The sequence below is a fragment of the Sinocyclocheilus grahami genome, unplaced genomic scaffold (genome assembly GCF_001515645.1).
Source record: "Sinocyclocheilus grahami isolate Dianchi unplaced genomic scaffold, SAMN03320097.WGS_v1.1 scaffold2094.1, whole genome shotgun sequence".
NCBI lineage: Eukaryota > Metazoa > Chordata > Actinopteri > Cypriniformes > Cyprinidae > Sinocyclocheilus > Sinocyclocheilus grahami.
In genome coordinates this window covers 32,133-37,646 of record NW_015507273.1, presented here as the reverse complement: position 1 = coordinate 37,646, position 5,514 = coordinate 32,133, and the positions used below count along the sequence as shown (strand labels likewise).

Below are 5,514 nucleotides of genomic sequence, written 5' to 3'. Positions count from 1 at the left end.
AAAATTATGGTGTATAAAATTGATTTTAAGATAAAAAATTAGACGACAGAATTAACTTGACGGAGCTCAAACTCAAAACACAAGGCAGCAACAAACAGGAAGTGACGGGCTTTGATCTCCTCGTAAAGCCAAACACTCTCACTTTGATCAAGATAGGAAGATCTGGAAAAAAGACCATTTGCTCTTCAGTCCCTTCACCCATACTTCCCCCCTGGGCACATGGTCCAGGTCACTAAAAGTTGACAGAGAAATGCCAAGAACTCAAGTTGCTATGCTCACATAAAACATATACTATATCTTCAGGATTCATGATCGTAAACTTTTCATGTTTGGTGTCATTTTAAAGGTCTTTGTGCGATTGGTAAATTGGTCTCAATTTCAAAGTAGTAATTTATATTATGAGAAAGATTCAAAACCTTTGTAGAATTATGTTCTGCTGAGGAGGGGGTGTGACCCCTTTAGGCCTGTGGGAATGTTTATCTATCTCCAGCCAGGTGCAATCCTGGAGCACGGGAACCTAAAAGACCAAAAGGTATTTTATGTTTTTACAACTGATTTAAAGATTTCTTTGTTTTTGTTCTGGTAGTATTTAAGGGAATGTTGCAAATCAGTCTTGGCCTGTGGGAGGACGCCAGCACAGAAGCATTCTTTGTTTACACGAGTTCAGAGTTACTGCTAGTTTTAATGTTAAACAATGCAATTCACTTCATAAACTAACTTACATCATTAAAAAGGTCTACGACTCAAGCTTCATATCGATCTCGACTTCGTTTTTCATTTACATAACTCCTGGCATAAATTAAGAAATTACTGTAACTGTTCTTTTTGTTTTAAAATTCTTTAAATTTCTCATAAATTTAATGTGCAAACAAACCCGCGTGGCCATATCAACCTGGGATTATCAGATATGTATTTATTAATATTTTATTTGAATTTTAGATTAAAAAAAATTATTAAATTATTATATTAACACTAGAACTGCCACGGGTTCATTTTACCCATGGCTGTTTTTCAAATGTAGGCTACATAATATGTCACAGTCATTGACTTTTACTAAAATTGTGTTATTTACAATCCCCTGTTGTTAAAAAAAATGTTTAGATAAAACCAGAATAAAAGCTGGGCATTTATACCTATAAGCGCCATCGAGTCAAAGTTACGCATATAATTCCTTTATTGTCGCGCTGTCATTGAGCAAGTGTTAGCTTACTGCAAACAGCCACACAACGCACCTTCAAATTAAGATGTTTTAGCCAACTCATACATGTGAAAGGATTGAATTTATTTCCTTATGAAATTAACTCTTCATGAAACCAATACTCAGGAACTCACACCAAACAGACACCATGCAATAAAACAATAAAACTTATCTGGAGAAGAAATCTTCAAAGAGAGCAAACAACGCCTCTCTCCTCGCCCATTTACGACCCCCTTCTCCCCCTGGCCTCTCTGCCTCTCCCTCTTTCCCCCCAAAAGGTTTCACCCAAAGTTCATTAAGAATACGCATATCCCACATATCATGTATCTTGTGAACCTGTTGTTTTTCCCCTTCATGTTTAGTGTCATTTTAAAGGTCTTTGTGCGATTGGTAAATTGGTTTTAATTTCAAAGTAGTCATTTATATTGTGAGAAAGATTCAAAACCTTTGTAGAATTATGTTCTGCTGAGAAGGGGGAGTGTCCCCCTTTAGGCCTGTGGGAATGTTTATCTAGCTCCAGCCAGGTGCAACCTTGGAGCACGGGAACCTAAAAGACCAAAAGGTCTTTTATGTTTTTACAACTGATTTAAAGATTTCTTTGTTTTTGTTCTGGTAGTATTTAAGGGAATGTTGCAAATCAGTCTTTGGGATTCTGTAGTCAGAAAAACCCCCTTGCAGTGTGTGAGAGTCTCTGGAGCTCTGCACCAGAACTCTCACTGCTGTGTGTCTCTCTGCTGTCAGGTACGATTCAAAAATGTAATTGTGTTAAACACATTGTGTGCATAGAGCACACTGTATAGTTGTTTGTGCTACTACATGTGCACATAGGCTAGTTGAGTTTATTCTTTAAAAACACATGATTACTTTGCTGTAAGTGTTCTTTGAAATACTTAGGTAAAAGGTTGTTGATGCTATGCATTTTAGACCGTGTGTCTTGTGTTAAATTAGGATAACTGTTACATGTGTGACTATGTAAAATTCGTTTGTCTCCTGCATGGAACACTTGGCTATTTTCCATATAGCTACAGTAAACCATGTTGCCACGCGGATACAATATGTTTCACAATTGCATTATCCTTTCTAAATTGGCTTCTAATTGTTTCATTATGTAATTGGCATGATACAATTTTACCTGACTAATAATAAATAGTTATATTTGATTTATTCTGATCTCTTCTGAAATCAATTTTCAATTATTATTGTGTAGTCTAACATTTCCGCAAATCTGCGTCCAGGACAGATCATACTTAAGTACCAATGAGCAGGGCAGGGGCTCTCCATTAGGGATCTTATGATTTCTGTCTGTCACCTGGCTTAACAAGTTACAGTTTTCGTGATTCTAGGAAAAATACACTTTTTGTTATTTGCTAGGAGGGTGCGGCACTTAAAGGTATTATAATCACCCTGTATCCTCTGAGTAAGTTCAGAACTGGCGAGTTTGTGTCCGTGAGTTCACAGTTGGCCGAGTGAATTTCTAAGCGATGTTAGAACGCAGGTCAGTTTCATCTGTAAATAGGCTATTGCAGTTTTGTCATTGTTTACGTAGTTAAGCATTAAACTGCCAGCACCTGTTAACAGTAGCGCCCCATTAACGTCGCTCAAAATACTGAATGGACATCATCATCTATTGTAAAGTTACAGTAGTAATTTAGCAGACACATATTCACATCATTTTATAACAGCTTTAGAGGAAGCTAGGGCAGACAACACAACCCTTACGAAAATTAATTATGGTTTTACTACGAATAAATTTTTTTTTTTTAAAACGTGGTTACTATAGGTATGCCTAAATCATGGTAACCACAAATTAACAATGGGTTTGCTACACTACCCATAGTTTCACAGTGGTATTTGTAGTTAAACTATGGTTATACAAATGGTAATCCGCAAAATAACCATAGTTACTTTACTTTTACTATAATAAAAATGGTTAATTTTCGTTTGGGAAAAACTTGACTCATGATAATGCAATGACATATTCAGTATAATGATTTTTCTATAAAGATATTTTTATGATGTTTTTTTATTTTTTATTAATTTTGACATTTAGACAATCTAGAAAATATAGTTTTTTTTTAAAATCTCGAGTTTTTTTGTCAATTTAAGATAATAACAGATGGTAGTAATGCAATACTTTAAATTTAACTAAAATGTATATTATCTGCAAAAAAAATGATAATGAAGTGGTTGTTCTGCAGCAAGGTGGAGACGAGCTGATGAAAAAGTGACATGTACAAGAAAATTAGCAAAAAAGTAAACGCACACACACAATTGGTGAGAGATAGCCTATCGGGGAAAATGAAGAGAATAAAAAGGAAAATGGAAGTGAAGTTGAAGAGAGAAACGAATCATTTTGCACGTCCCCATCCTAAGGATTTAAACCTTTTTTATGTGATGGTGATGGCCATAAAAAATAGGGTTTCAAAATGTGTTGTGGGTGTATGGGATGGCCTGGAGGAGTGAGATTTCCCGGCCTGAAATTTTGTCCCAGTCCGGCCCTGCCTTGATCCGAGCGCGAGCGCGATTACCCCCTACTCCGCTGGCCTGCACTCACACTTGCACTAAACATGGAGCAGGAGCGCGGTCATGTACGCGATAACAGGGAGAAAACCACTTTCGCTAATATAATTTCTAATATTAAATTCCTAATCCAAGAACAATAAATAGTCATAAACACAGCTATCATTACATTCATATGTGCTTTGAAAAAGTATTTGCTTCATTTTGATTTTTTGTGTGTGTACATCTCATACTAAGTAGTTTTAGATATTCAAACAAAATACACCATAACACAAAGACAATCTGAGTAAACAGAATACAGATTTTAAGAAAAAAATTTAATCCATGTGAAAAAGTAATTTAACTTTAGCAGCAATAACTGTAACCAGACGCTTGAGATAACTGCAGATCAGTCTTTCATTGCGCTGTGGTAGGATTTCGTTTGCAGACTTGTTTTAGTTCAGCAACACTTGAACGTTTTCCAGCACAAACTGCCGGTTTAATAATGGTCCCACAGCATCTTCTTCAATTATTTTCATATTGCATATTTTTCCTATTTTTGTTTTGAAAGTATGGTAAAAACTGGTAAAATGTAGCAACAATCACATTAAAAAAATATACACTTAAAAAAAACAACAGGTAGCCCATCTGAATTAGGACATTTAGGCTATCCATCTAATAGTAGCCTACCTTACTGTAGTCCTCAAATCTGGGTACTGTTTTAAGTTTTAAAATCACAAAGAGAGTTTGGTCCCATCAAGCTAACGTGACAGTCACGACTCATGCAGCTTTAAGGTTTTCTTTTTCTTTTGTTTTCACTCGCGATCTTTACAACACGCATTACGTTACGTATTTCATGGCACACTCGTTTTATGCGTATTTGGCGCCACCTACTGTTGTGGGTGTATTATTGACCTGTCAAAGTCTAGACCCTGAATATAAGACGACCACGTTTTTTCAGATGTATTTCCAAGAAAAAAAACATCGTCTTATATTCGGGTCAATACGGTATATACAGTATCTCACAGAAGTGAGTACACCCCTCACATTTTTGTAAATATTGTATTATATCTTTTCATGTGACAACACTGAAGAAATGACACTTTGCTACAATGTAAATTAGTGAGTGTACAGCTTGTATAACAGTGTAAATTTGCTGTCCCCTCAAAATAACTCAACACACAGCCATTAATGTCTAAAGCGCTGGACACAAAAGCGAGTACACCCCTAAGTGAAAATGTCCAAATTGGGCCCAAAGTGTTAATATGTTGTGTGGTCACCATTATTTTCCAGCACTGCCTTAACCCTCTTGGGCATGGAGTTCACCAGAACTTTAATTATTATTATTGAATTGAATTAAAATGAATTATTATCAGTCAATTATTAAATTAATTAACATGTAAATATAATTAAATTATTAGTAATTATTAAAATTTTTGCATTGCATTATCTTCTTGTCGATCCACCAGTTCACATTTACAACTCTCTGTGTTTACTGCATAAAAACATGGGTTGATTTTCACACTGGTCTGAACAAAAACAGCAGACGGGCTGAATGAAATGCAAATTCATTCTCTGAAAGCAGGAGGTGCTTTTGGAATGGCAGAAATATAGCATTTCCCCGGTAACGGCAGGACACAAAGCAGCACAGCATCATTGAAACGTGCAGCGTTCATGTTTATTCAATGAAATCACAGCCTTTTGAAGTTTAATGGTCACATTAAGCCGTATTGCAATTCTTGTCTTTCCATCCCCAAATTTAAGACCTCCTGAAATCATAATTAAAACTTTCTTGCACTATTTAAGACTTTTTATGG

At 35.7% G+C, this 5,514-nt stretch overlaps 1 long non-coding RNA gene across 1 annotated transcript in view; it reads left to right on the top strand.

The window, feature by feature from the left end:
• LOC107574020 (uncharacterized) overlaps positions 1–5,289 on the top strand; it is a 6,032-nt gene extending 743 nt beyond the window's left edge. The window contains exons 2-3 of the long non-coding RNA XR_001607610.1: positions 2,100–2,102; positions 5,280–5,289. This is a non-coding gene — a long non-coding RNA (uncharacterized lncRNA). The remainder of the gene's footprint in view (positions 1–2,099; positions 2,103–5,279) is intronic.
• Positions 5,290–5,514: the final 225 nt, after the last annotated feature.